The sequence below is a fragment of the Poecilia reticulata genome, linkage group LG20 (genome assembly GCF_000633615.1).
Source record: "Poecilia reticulata strain Guanapo linkage group LG20, Guppy_female_1.0+MT, whole genome shotgun sequence".
In the NCBI taxonomy this organism is placed as follows: domain Eukaryota; kingdom Metazoa; phylum Chordata; class Actinopteri; order Cyprinodontiformes; family Poeciliidae; genus Poecilia; species Poecilia reticulata.
Window position 1 is genome coordinate 17,730,525 of NC_024350.1, and position 14,556 is coordinate 17,745,080.

The following is a 14,556-nucleotide window of genomic DNA, read 5'->3' on the forward strand; positions in this document are numbered from 1 at the left end:
CCTAGACCTTCTAGCACCACTTTTGATGGATGTTCTCGAGCAAGGTAGAAGAGAAGGGGGTTTTCCAGACTCCTTTGCTCAAGCTGCTATAACAGTCATCTATAACAAGGGGAACGATCCTCTAAAATGTTCTTCTTATAGACCAATCTCACTCCTCAATACCGATTATAAATTAGTTACAAAAATGATAGCAAAAGAATTGGAAAGGTATCTACCCTTACTGATCAACCCCGATCAAACTGGGTTTATTCTAAATACATTTTCCTCTAATAATTTGAGACGATTGTTTAACATGAYACATATTGCTGACAAACAAAGATACCAAGTATAGCTGCATCATTTGATGCCGAAAAGGCTTTTGATATGGTTGTTAGGCAACATTTCTTAAGGCCCCAATTTCTTAWGGAAATKTGGGCTTGGTGTTGTCTTTGTCAATTTGATACAATCTCTTTATAGATCTCCTCTAGCTAGAGTTGTCACCAATGGGATCACCTCTGATTCATTCTGGCTGTATAGAGGCAACAGACGGGGAGATCCAGTTAGTCCTGCCCTCTTTGTGCTCGCCATCGAGCCCCTGGCTGAGGCCGTTAGAATAAATTCTAATACTAGTGGTTTTGAGATTGGTACACAACATTTCGCTTTTTGCAGACGACATGATTTTATTTTTAACCAATCCAGAAGGCTTTCTTTGTCACCTTCAGGAGTTACTGAGTAAATATAGGTTAACTTTGTATCATTTTCTGGATACAAAGTTAACCTGGAAAAGAGTGAGGTTTTACGAATGTCTGCTTTTGACCACAGTAAAGTTAAAAAAYTGTCTAATTTCAAATGGTCTCCTGGGGATTTCAAATATTTAGGGRGGTTTGTTGATAGTAACCTTAAAAACCTCTTTAAACTCAACTTAGCTAACTTCCTTCAGAAGGTGAGTGAGGATTTAGGAAAATGGATGGATTTACCTCTCACATTACTGGGCAGAATTAATGTGAGATACTAGCACCTTCATTTTAAAAAAATAAAAACTGGAAGCTGCTCTCGGTTTTCCATAAGGACCCAGCAGAGAGCGGCGTCGTAATAAATCTGCATATATTAAGGACGCTGCACTCCGTCTCCAAAGCCGAACCATGGTTTCGTTCACACCGAGCTTAAGTGCAGCGGCTCCATTTCCCTCCTGTAGTGCCAGATCGACAACCCGCAACTTAAAAGCTGCATGATATGAGTTTGAAAACGTTTCTCTGTCGTGCCTGCTGCTAGCATGTGGTTGAAAATTAGCACGTTCTTCTTTTGATTTAYAATTTTGACTTCTAATGATTCACTTCCTGCTAGAGAGCCCCCTGGTGGTTGAAGAAAAATACACAGAAAAGCCACATCGGGCTACAATCCGCATGGTTCAAAGTTAAGGAAAAAAGTAGCAGCTTATAGTCCGGAAAATACGGTACCGTTGGTGAAATTGAATAATTTCCACGGCACACCTGACGATCACGAACAGTGGTTGAAAAACACTGTCTTAGACAAACAAACCAGATTGATTAAGCAAACCAAACAGGACTGGTGTGAATTCACCCTGAAAGAGTCAACAACACCAACACAGAATGTACTAATGGTTTCACGTAAAGTTAAAGTATTTCTCCGTTAGAAAATCCTGATATTTCTGTATTTGAAATCACAGCTTTGGTTTGTCTAACATCACAGAAAATATTGTTAAACAGGGTGAAAGGATGGTGGGGTCTAAGCTTGTTTCGTTCACAGCTTCTGCTTTGCTTTTTCTTGTTCAAAGAAAAAAAAATAGTTGAAAGAATCTAGAACTGAACAGCTCTGATAGTACTCACACGCTATTTATCTTTGCCTCTGGCTCAGACGTTTGTGATTATGTTCCAAGATGATAATCAACTGTGGTCTTCAAACATCTCTTGGTTTCCTGACGTATTCTTCACATAACGGCACTGAAGGAGAGTGTATTTCATGTAAGAGTGCAAGCTGTGTGTCCGTCTAACCTCAGAAGAAAAAAAAAAAACTGATTGTAGCAATCAAGAGTCAAGGCAAGACCACGCGGCAGGAGTCGGCCTCTGGAGAATTGGTTTAAATTTACACACGGACTCACACAAGCATGCAAGTATAGGGTAGCTGAGGAGTTCATGCAGAGGTGTGCAGAGGCCAACGCTGCTGCAGAAAGTCCTTTTATGATGTGAATGCCTGTTTATAGCCCTCTCCCCTCCCTCGTGCCCTCACCTCTGACTGCGCCAGAAAACCAGAACACGTTGATGGTCAGTTTATGAACAAATCAACCACGTTAAAAATCAGAGAAACTTTTTCTGCTACCCAGCACATCACAACACTCAACGCCGCTTTGCAGCAGACCTAAAGATCTGGGCCTGGGTGATTGCTAACTTCCTGATTAGGTGTAAAATTATTTTCTCCAGCCACAGGACTTTTTCTCCTCCAGCAGTCACGGCATGTGGTCAACTACTTATTACCTAATTTGATCGCAACATTACTCACAGGTCTGTTTCTAAAGGTGAATGTGGCAATCCTGAGCCGCTGAGACATCAAGAAGAAGGTAAATGAAAGGCTTTAGAAAAGTTTAACTGTTTGACATCTCTCCGTAGAAACTGCCAGTCCAGTGGTAAAGAAACAAAGCTTAAGGCATCGTAAGGGTTTAATCTCACCTGCCCAGTAGAATCCACTTTAATCCAGTTCGTTTGGGGAGGGGAATCAAAAAAGCCAACCGTGCTTTGGTTGAAGTGAACTCTGGTGCGGTTTGAATGTATATGTGAACACCAAATGGACTAGAGGCCGCTCCAAAAGCAGGAAGTGGACTACAGCGCAGGGCATTCTGGGTAAAAACAACCAAAACAAATGCGAGAGTCCAGGGGGAGAAATGGCTCCAGATCTTTCACCAAAGACAAAAGAGAAATCCTACAACTGCTTTTGTTGTTGACTTACCTTCCAGAAACCATTTGAGGTATTCTTGTTGATTGTGCAGGAGGCTCCTCTTTTGCTTTTCAAACACATACGGTTATATAATTGTGCATCTGTTTGCAGACATTTTCCTGTGTAAGTGTAAACGTTGAGTTGGGGGCATGGCCAGCCAATTTGGATTTAAGTGACAAGACGCCCTAAAACAGCTCATTCTGACTAAAATCTCATTACCTAAGAAAACGTTTGCACAAAAAAAGTAATAAATATCTTTTTATAGACCACAAACATATCCTAACCCGTTCAGTGAAGCATAATTGGTCACCTTTAAGGCTTAAATGAACAACAGATGTTTCTAAAGCCTATAAAACTGAGATCAGAGAATCTGAGACGTGCAAAAAAAATCCAGCAACATCTCAAAACGAATCCCTTCAAGGATGTAATAACCACTGAGCCCAGGTTCATTTTGGGACAGCGGGTCGGTGATTGAGAGGTTTTCTCCTCCTTCCTGCGGTTCCCCCGTCGGATCATCGACGACCCAACTGACGGCTTCCTCTCCCACCGTTTCCGTCTGCCGTCCGCTTCTGTCAACAGCTCATCCCGTCCCACTGGGAGTGAAATCAAACCAGAGGTGGCTCTCCTCTATCTACTGTCATTTCTCATTAAAGAGATATGAATCACTCCTGACACCGTGTAATTGGTAAATGGTAATTTCTGAAGGGAGAAATTCGGGGAGAGTGCGGAGAAACCTCACTTTGGGTTTGGAGATGGGAAGGATTGTGACACGGAGCTTAACTGGCTCTTCCTACTGTCTTCTTTTATTGTATCTGATAGCCGAGGATCCCACTTGCTCTGGAATCAGAGACATTTCTTATCTAGGTACCCTCAAATAATGGCTCCGCTGGGTTTTAATATCAGCTGCTTTACATCATTCTGAGTCCTTTAAACTCTGATTTCACAGTCCGTTTAGAAGGAAACATTTTCATTAAACCCCCATTAAAAGAAACACAAGTTTGTCTTTATTTCTAAGAAAAAAAACTTGTATTTAATAGGATACTTTTCAAATTTGCCGTATCCTCGGTGGTGACCAAGGTAAGCATCTGATTATTTTAACCCCTCATTAAAGTCGCTGATTCTTCGACTGCGAGTCTAGCAAATTAACGTTAACGTTGCAATACAGAGATGAAAAGAGAGATAAAAAAGACTGGGGCCACAGCAATTAAAAACTTATTGCTGCACAAAATCCCCCAGAGAGAGGAGACGGTCATGGTGAAAAGCTTAATTGGTTTTGGGTTAGTATTCCATTTATTAGAGTACCAGTGCAGAAGTTAGACGTAAATCTGCTTGCGTTTCTGTTTTTGCAAAATCTGGAATAAATCTGCTGCCTTATGGTTTTAGAGGATGCATACATTTTCCTGAACCGTGCATATATTGCATATATTTCACCTCTTTCCGTTGCTCCTTTGGTTGCTTTGTGGAGCTCAGGGAGCGGAAGACAGTTTCCTCAAAAGCAGACGAGCTTTCTTTTCACTAATAAGACAGTGGGCCGCCCACAGAAGTACAGCGCCATGGAGCTTTTTCACTTTTTTCTCATTATAGCTTCAAAATTATGTGTATTTTATGTGATAAAGACACGAAAAGCTCCATAAATCATGTAGCAAACATGCAAAACACCCTGAACATACCTTACAAATTGATTTATTGATTTCATTTCAATGGGACAGTGCATATTATGAGTGTTCGTTACATTTTCTGCACAAATTCAGTCTCAGATAATGAGATTGAGTATTTTGAGCCCCTTTCAGAATTAGCTGTTGTCACTTTAAATTCAAATAAGTTTCTTCTGTCCGTATCCCCCAACTCAAAGTTTACACTCGCACATGGAAATGGCTGCAAACAGACGCACAATTATACACCTGTACATGTTTGAGAAGCAGAAGTGGAGCCGCCTGCACAGCCAACAGGAATGCAGCAGGGCTTTCTGATTGGTCAAAAGTCAGCAACAAAACACCTGTGTTTTCCATCAGCCATTGTACAGCGCATATAGCGGTAAAACCAGCTGACCAAACTTGCTGGAGCTCAGCTTGGGTTGCTAGGTTACGGCGCAGTGCCTGTTAATTATGACTTAAAGTCTTTCAGACACCAAAATAAATTTACTTATTGCCAAAAAAGGCAGGTGTTTCTTTAAGCACTTGGGCTGTTTTTAGAAGCAGTTGAGACCCAAACAAAAGTATGAAAATGTGCAAAAAGTGAATTTTGATTCAAACAAAAATGACCAGAATGTAATAAAACCTAAAAGAAACGTCATAAAAGTGAGTCTGGAAAAATAAGGAACCCTGAAAACCTCACAGAGATTTTCTAGATTTGGTTTTCTTTCCAGCTTTGCATCTTCTCAATTCATCCGTTACTTTTTCTACATTTAGATCAAAAACCGGTTGACCGAGCATGCTGGAGCTCAGTTTGGGTTGCTAGGTAACTGGTGGAACTCTGCCGTGGTTGCTAGGCAACGGGTGGAACTCTGCTGGGGTTGCTGGGTAACGGCGCAGTGCCTGCTGGTTTGTGTCGTCACATTTTCCAGACACCAGAAAACATTAATTTATTAGTTGGGTAGTTTGTTCCTAAGTGCTTGAGCTGTTTTTTAGAAGCAGTAGAAACCTTAATGGAAGTACAAAACTGTGCAAAATGTGAATTTCTAATAATAGGTTTCCCTTTAAACCTATTAGATTAAAGAGAATCCAAATAGTTTCACTGAAAGAAACTATTAGGACTATAGTTTCTTTCAGTTTTGCTCAAAACCATGAACCTACTTGTGTTTCCCTTCGATGGAGGGGAAAGTCGAACGGTTCGGGGTGTAATCTCTGCGCAAACAAATGATAAAAGCAGACCGAATTACCGGCAATAAATTAAATTAACGTCAGTAATTACTGAACTAAACATTAGCTGCATAAATATTGACTTTGCATGAAATGAATGTAAATATTGCATTGTTCTCATACATTAATTCCAGATTAGTATTCAGGCTGTTGAACACAACAAGATTTGTTTGGTTTTTCCGTGGCAGCAGAATGCAGAGGGGCTCGACAAATCTATTTAAAGCCACCTAGAGCCATAAATGGGGGACAAACAGATGAATAGCAGTTTTTATGATTATGTCACACTGAGCTATACGAAACAATTATTATTTCCATCTCATGCTGAGGCATATACTGACCAAATCCCATTCAAACCGGGCCTTTTGCTCCACCAAATCCCCTAATATGATACTGAAAAGAGAAAAATATTAATTATAACGAGCTCCGGCAATCTAACCCTTGCACAATGGTTCATTGACATGATTAGAAGTAAATAAAGTAATTATCCATCGTGCAGTTTGAAAAAGCTCCTGCATATAAATAGGCATCATTATGGCGAACAGTGGATGAGTTGCAGAGCCTTTCTACCTTTTGGTGGAGAGCGATTTTGATCTAAATTGATTGCTATGGGATTATCCAGGATTTATTAAATATTAAGGCATTGACATTCACTAATGTTGATAATTAGGGTTTATTCAAAGTCAGGGCAGAATTGGCATAAAACGTGCATGGAAAGCAATTCATTACCCAGCCACGAGTCAATTCATCAATTATGATTTTCATTACATATCATAATTAAGAATGCTCAGGCTGAATTGATGTAGTTTAAAAGACTCGTTACGCTGCTATTTTGGATTAACAAATACATTTGGGAATGTGTAGCAACACACGCTGAACAGACCGGGATCATCTAAGACACGGAAAATTATTAATCACTCAGTGGGACGATCCACTTCTGTAATACGCAGTGATGGCAGAGAAAGTTACCAAAATAACTAATTCACTTGTTTAGGTACAAAGAAATTCATGACTTCAGTCCAGATACCTACGATGTGAAGTTAGTTTGAATATTGGTAATGAAAAGGTTAAAAAATGCATCTAAAATAAACTGAATTTACTTTATTAGGCCTAAAATGAGTAAGTAGTAACTTAAAAATCTTTTGCGTTTTGTCAGTTAATTCTTTCTTGTCCTGAACTTTTTTTTTTACTGTAGGAAAGTTTGTTTATTTCCCTTTAAATAGTGTTTTATTACAAAGTCTTACTAAGTATTTTTCTAGCTTTTCGTGCAGATATTATAATGAAAATAAGACAAAACTAACGTGAGGGCTTGTTTTGAGTCAGTAACTCCTTAATATTGTGGGAAAAGTTCTAGTTCCACTGGCGCTTTGGAACCGTCTTCTCATAAATGAAATGATCTGCCACTTTTTCCATCAATATTAAAGAATTATTGACTTAGACTCACATTTCTTGCTGAAAAGTTACTTTTAAGGTATGTTTGACTTATTTCAAGCTTTGTCCAGAAACTAGACCAAGGCGACTTGGTGAGATCCTCCAAGGTTCTCTAACAAACCTTCGCTAGCAGGTGAATAAACCTGAACTTGTTTACCTTCCTGCAGAAGTTCAGGTGGTGATCCTGCATGTTTCTCCTCATGTCAGCCATTGTTCTCAGCAGGCCTTTCAGCTCTCACCGAGCCTGGCGCAGTTCAGCTGTCTTCCCGCTCCGCGCCTGCAGTAACAGTAGTTCATTATCAGCAGGAGCTAGCTGAGCAGACACCGACACTGCTGTGGCTGGAGTTTAGTTCAGTTTAGACACAAAACAAAAAAAAGAACATCCCTGGGTCTCATGTTTCTGCAGGAATCCAGCAGAACCTTGCAGCTAGGACCACACTCACAGTTAGAAGAAACCATTCAATACCCACCTGAAAGCCTAAAGCACTTTCTCTTGCTTTGATGCCTTCATGCCAACTGCAGTCTCTGCACACGTACAATTTTAACATCCAAATAGATATGGAAAATGGCTCTACTAAAACCAACTCCACAGATATAGCCAGATGTGACGCTGTATGAGGGCCGCTGCAGAAAAGAGGAGTACATTCATGCCAAAAAACTAAAACATTATAAACTTAACTAAAATAAAAATGTCAGGAAAAAAGTTGGAAATTTTAAAAAATTGAATTTTGAAACTCAGAAATTGTTATTTCTAGAATTTTTTTTACTGGAGCTTCAAAAGTGAAAAATTTGCAAGATAAAAATTATCTAGAAAAAAACATGAAATTTCTGAGCTCCAAAAGTCAAAAAATGTTCTAGAAAAAAACTCTAGAAATCTTTCGAGAAATATTTGTGAAAAAATTTGGAATTCTCCAAGTTTGAAAATTGAATATTCACTAGAAGAAAAACTCAGAAATTTCCAAAAATTTGGACTTTTGAAACCCAGAAACTGATATTTCTAGAGAAAACATGGAGCTCCAAAAGTCAAAAATGGGCATGAAAAAAACTCAAATTATCTAGAAAAGAAAAAATGGAAATTAAAAACTGTTGAAATTAAACTTAGATATTTTCTACAAAAAATTTGGAAATTTTTGAGTTTGAAAACTCGGAAATTTGCTAGGAAAAACTTTGAACTTTTAAGATTAATTTCATAATTACTCTAGAAAAACATTTAAATTTTGAGATTGTCAGAAATTTGAAACTTCTGAAACTCAGGAAAAAATATTTTTTTTATGGAGCTTCAAGTCAAAAATCTGTAAGAGAAAAAATCTCTAAAATCATCTAGAAAAAAAACTTAGAAATTACTGAACTCCAACAGTCCAGCATTTGATAGAAAAATACTCAGAAATCTTTCAGAAAAAACTTGAAAATGTTCAGATTTGAAAAGTCAAACATTTGGTAGAATTCAGATATTGTCAGACTTGGAAATGTTGAAAGTCAGAAAGTAATATTTCTAGAAAAAAATCAGGTTTTTTTTCTTTTCTGGAGCTTCAAAAGTTTAAAATTTACCCTAAAATGAGCTAAAAAAATATCTGAGCTCCAAAACTCCAAAATTTGCTAGAAAAAACTCAGAAATTTTGAAATTATTCTCAGAAATTTTCTTTAAAAAACTCTCGAGGCAAATTTCTCAAATTTTCTGACCTTTTCGCCAGAAATGTTCTCCTTTTTCCCACCTACAAGGTCCCAAATAATCCTCCGTCGCCGCTGCCGGTATGCAGCTGCTGAAATTAAATTACAGCATGCTGTTTGTGTCGCTGACATCCGTCTAGCTCCCCAAAGTAAATCCCATTCTGGGGATAAAGTGAACTTTCCATGTTGGAGGCTTTGCGTGGTGAAACACCGTGGCGGCAGAAGCTAAATGCATTTGAGCGAATGGAGTGTTGCAGAAAGACAGCGGCTCTCTCTCAAGGAGCTGGCGGCGCCAACTCTCACATTATAGAGCTGGCAGAGATTCGAGAGCCATGCTCCTGCTCGTGATTGGCGATTAGCAAATGTTTTGTCCCGACCAGAGATCCGGGTAATGGGACTATAGACTCCCCGGTTGGTGCTCAGGAGTTAATCACACAACAATGAGGCGCGGAGGTAAAGGATGGAAGTTACGGATGAAAAGGAAATGGGTTCAAACCTTGCAAGACGAGGCCCCAGAGTTTAATTGTGTTTGGATAATCTCATTGTCTGTACAGGTAAGTCTCTTCACTCTCCTTATTCTCTTCAGACGAAGTTGGTTAGAGTTCAACAGACTCTTGAAACAAACTTTAATGGGCAGCATTATATATTTTCAAGGCACATACAGACATAGAAAATAACTATTTTACCTTCAGTTGTTATAAAACATGTTAGAAAAACTCGACGTTGTTGCCTTTACAGGACGTTTTTACAATTAGGAGTTGGAAGACACACGTTTAGGCAAGAAGCTCTTATTTTGAAGTCTGCTGAAACAGGAAACGGTGATAAAACTGGATGTTTTTTGAGATATGCAGTAGGAAATAGCATGGCTGAATCCATTTAAAGCTGATGAATCAAAAGTGATTTAAAAATGTAAGTTTGAGCTGATTTCTTACTGAGACATAAAGTTGCTTTGTTGAAAAAATTCACTGCATAATTTTCTGAGTTTGCACCTTTTGCTACTCACTTAATGTCGATCTGTAAATCTTATTTCTGTAATATTTGTTTCATTCAAAGAAACTAAAAAAGCAAGCAGCCTCACATTCCTGACTCTTCATCAATATTAACAATTTGAAAGTATATCAGAGGAAATTTGATTTCGCAGTTTAACAACTTGAAATTAGGACTCTGTCCCTTTAAGAAGCTCCTGTTCCTTCCGAAACTCCGCCTTCATGACATCATCACAACTTTTCTCCATTAACCTTTTAACGTCGTTCTTTATAGCATTGGAATAAGAAGTAATTCATATAAACTCAATGGACTCGCAGTTTGCCAATTGCTGCTGTTGCTAGTCTGAAGGAGATTTGTCTGGTTTCTACCACAAATATCTTAGTACGCTTGATATAAGACAAAACTAACTTACAAGTAACTTTTCAGCAAGAAATAAGAGCTTGTTTTAAGTCAGTAATTCCTTAATACTGATAAAAAGTACTAGTTCCACTGGCAGATGATTTAACTTATGGGAAAATGTCTTGTAATAAGTGAAATAATCTGTCAGGAAGCAACTGGTGAGAGTTATGGAATAAAACAATATAAAAAGCTCAGTGACCTAATTCCACATAAGTTCTGTATGTTTATATTTGTGCATTTGATTTATAAATTCCAATTAATGAAGTTTTACCATTTTCTGCACCGTTTGTTCACTGAAAGCATCAATGAATACCAATGAATTTGAAAATACCATCTACAGCTTAGTGACACAAATCACATTTCTTTATGCGGCTGGTGTCCAGAAGAAGCAAATTACAAATGGTGATGTTTGTGGGGCTGTAATTGCTGTGACACACAGTCTCAGTCATAGTTTCCTAAAAAAAAACAATGTACGGATTAAAAGTAAAATCCTAAATAAATGGAAAACACTTGACCAAATTATTGATTCTGAGCATCATTAATTAATATTCAAATGCAACATTTGAAGCCTAAAACTAACACATATGTAAACTTCTGACCAAATCTAAAACTTTTGACTTCAGAGTGTTTTTTCCCCGCTTTAGCTCGTGCTTTTACACCCATGTAGACACACTTCCAACCCACCAGACTGCACTGACAAACCCAGTTATTTACCTCCCAAACACTGCCGATGCATCTCTCTGGTTGCCTACAATTGTTCTGTTATGATGTGTTTATTCCAGACTTTAGTACGTCTTTCTTCCAAAGTGTCAACGTTGAGTGAGTAGCATTGGTTCTGCAAAGCTAAATTACTGTTTTTACCGTCGGAGTTCTGAGAGTTTGAAAAAGCACTTAAAGGAACTCCGTTTTGCAGATTTTTGAAAAATCTCTGAGGTACAACGGTAAAAGTTTTAAAATGTAAACATGTCAGGAACTATATGTGATTGTAGGCTTGCTAACGTAGTGTTTAGGGTTTATTCTTGCTTAGCACTCAGTACAGTCCACTTTACCGTCTTCTCCAAACTGAAACTACTACACCAGGGTTAGGTTAGGTTACTGGAAGCTACACAAGCCAAAAACTATTCAAAAGCATTTTTCTGGAAATAGCAGTCAAAGCAGTCTAGCAGAATGCGGTTTAACTGTATTTTCAATCTGGATTTTTTTTTTGTTGTACTGTTTAAATCTTCTACTATTTATACAAAGAAAAAAAGAAAAATATCTGCTCAGGCTGATTTCTTTTAGAGTACTTATGCTAAAAGCTATTCAGGCTAACAAGTACAGCTACAATAATGCCATTAATCCGACTAAGAGCTATTTAAAATCTACTTTTAGCAGCTACTCAAACTGGGAGACAACTAAATTACCCACTAAAGCGATTTAAGCTAACAGCTACACAAGCTAAAACAGTTATTCATGTTAACAGCTAATCAAGCTAAAGTTTTTAAACTAACAGCCACTGAATTGAGCATCTATGCTTACTTAAAGCTACCGAAGTCAACGGCTACTTGTGCTAACAACTGTTCAGGCTAACAGATGAAATGTTAGCTTTTGAATAGCTCCTAATCAGTGCAGGAGCTATGAAACAGCTAACATTTCATCTGTTAGCTTGAATAATTATTAGCACAAGTAGCTGCTGAATACTGTTAACAGTTAGTCAAATTAGTGGATAAATAACTACTAAAACAGAGTTAGTTATGCTAACAGTCACTCAAGCTAAAAGCTATTCAATTGAGCAACTATTAAAGCTACAAGCAAAATAAATAACGCTTACAATGAATATAGCTAAGAGCTACTTGTGGTAGCAGCTGACAGAAAGTTTGCAGCAGCTCAGGCTAACAGTTAGAGAAGATTACAGCTACTCAAATAGCGGTGCAAGCTGATTCGCTTTTATATTGGGGTCTAGAATTGCAACATTTGTTAAATTTTCAGTTGGTGCGGTTTCAAACTAAAACCCGTTCCCCTCCTCACCTGTGGTGGCGCTGCTCCAAAACCCCCAGGGGAAAATTACACGAAAATCTCTGAAATGGAAACAAAAATGGAGTGGCGTCAGATTTTAGCAGTTGTCTTTGGTAGAAGACTGAGACCTACTGCTAATGCTAATGGTTAGCGCTACGGCTAGACAAACATAATTAGTGTAATGGATAACAGATGCAGACTAGTTTCCTTTTTATGTAGACTTCAGTGCTTCTCTATCCTCCTGTCAAATCTCTCCCTAAAAACCTTTTGACTTTCACCTGCTGCCTTAAATTTTAAACCTGGAATCAGCCTTAAAAATGAAGAAAATGAAATATTATGTCCACATTCAGAAAGATCAACTACCTTCATTCTTTTTAAAATGAAAAATGTGACATTTCTGCTCCTTTAGTCACGCAACTGTCTGGTTGAGATCTAATCTAAGTACTATAAAGTATTCATACACTGAGCTAATATCATTTGTCAGCCTTCATCTTGGCTTTTACTCAGCCAGATTAAAAGTAATGTAATCCTCAGAGGAAACTAAGTGGATCATGGTTGTTTTACTTTAAAAATTAGTCATGCACCCTGATATACTTAGCATTTGCTCACATTAAAGCCACAGGCCTCAGGCCAACTGAAAGCTGTACGTAATATTCAATTAGAAACAAAAAAAAAAACATGTTTAGGTGTAAAATCAAAATGGAAATTATGCAGCTAATTTCTCCAAAATGTCTCAGTATTTTCTTTGCAGGTTGACGCTGCTTGTGCTCTTCCGCCAGAATCGATCGAACGTTTTGGACCTCAAGGTTTGACTATGGATTTATTGATTTGCAGTCTTTTTAAAATGGTGGAAAGTCCAACTGTAAACAGCTTAAATTGTGACATACTGCTAAAGTTCCAGATATTAGTTTTATAAAATGCTGCTGTTGGCTGTGTAAGTTTGGTTAAAGCAAAGTTAGCTTGTGTGCACATTCTGAAATATACTTTCTTTAAACGGTTGACCTATTATGCTTCCTTATACAGGTTAGGTTTATGGTCTATACAAAACATGTTTTTTAATTTTTTTGCACAATGTCATTCTTAGATAATGAGATGTTAGTTTTGAGCTGTTTTAGGGTTTAGGGCTTTTTGTCAATGTTTACATTCGTACTTGAAAATGGCTCCAAACAGATGTACATCTTTGAAAAGCAGAAGTGGAGCCTCCTGCACAACCAAAAAGAATGTCGAAAGTGGTTTCTGCACAGTAAGTCAACAACAAAACGCAGATTCAGTGGTAAAGCCAGTTGACCAAAAGTGTTGGAGCTCTGCTTGGGTTGCTAGGTAACCGGGCTGGGCTTTGCTGGGGTTGCTAGGTAACGACGCAGTGCCTGTGGAATGCAATTTAATCAAGAGGCTCATTTTCCAGACACAAAAAATACTAACTTAATGCCAGAAAAACATGAAGGGGTTTCTTTTTTAAGAGCTTGTGCTTTTTCAGAAGCAGTTGAGACCCGGATTGAAGTACAAAAATGTGCAAAAGGAATGTTCTCAAAACCGTACAAAGTTGTTCTGCTAATACATAGACAAGACTTGTGTTTCATGTCAGCTGTACTTATAATTATTACCTTTACCTTAGCTTGTGGCCTCCCAAGTGGCTCCAGAAAAGAGACATAAAGTCTAAAAATCTCCTTCGTCTTCACTTAAACATGCGAGTGGCCCACATCGCTGATTCGTTATAAAGAATTGAAGCTCTCGGTTGGAAGGAGCTGCCACCTGTAGACTTTCTTGAGATGTTATATTTGGTGATGTAAAATGTGTTCACGTCACATCCAGCCAGGCCCTAGTTGTACATCTCTACAGAATGTCTGGGGAAACTATCTTCCACAATCTGTCAAACGGTGCAGCATTGGTCTACCAATTACAGCTGTGAGAAGCGAGCAGCTGTCTTGGCTCTACAAACTTCTGTGCCACCATGTCTCATACTGCAGATTACACGTCTCCCATTGTGAAAATGTGATGGTTTTCACTGAGAAACAAGGGTGAAGTGGAGAGCAGTGATGGAAAGGGTGGTATGGCAGAGGGGTGTGGGGTTTTTTAGACCCGGTAATCAATAGTTGATTATAGACGGAGGTAAAAAGATCTTTGAGAAAGCGTTTCAGAATCGGTCCAAGACTGTAAGATAACTATATTCCTGCATTTCATACAGCTGGATTTAAAAGAAACCACTCAGCTGTGTGTGAAGTTGACGTGTTCAAGCAGAAAAGTGAAGAATAAAATCAGCGGGTGTCCGAAGTATTGAGTTCAGATCTCATAA

At 38.3% G+C, this 14,556-nt stretch overlaps 1 long non-coding RNA gene across 1 annotated transcript in view; it reads right to left on the reverse strand.

Annotated features, from left to right (window-relative positions):
• LOC103456694 (uncharacterized) overlaps positions 1-14,556 on the reverse strand; it is an 81,180-nt gene that overhangs the window by 61,919 nt on the left and 4,705 nt on the right. The window contains exons 2-3 of the long non-coding RNA XR_001776006.1: positions 12,276-12,325; positions 7,372-7,491 (exon numbers count right to left, since the gene is read on the reverse strand). This is a non-coding gene — a long non-coding RNA (uncharacterized LOC103456694). The remainder of the gene's footprint in view (positions 1-7,371; positions 7,492-12,275; positions 12,326-14,556) is intronic.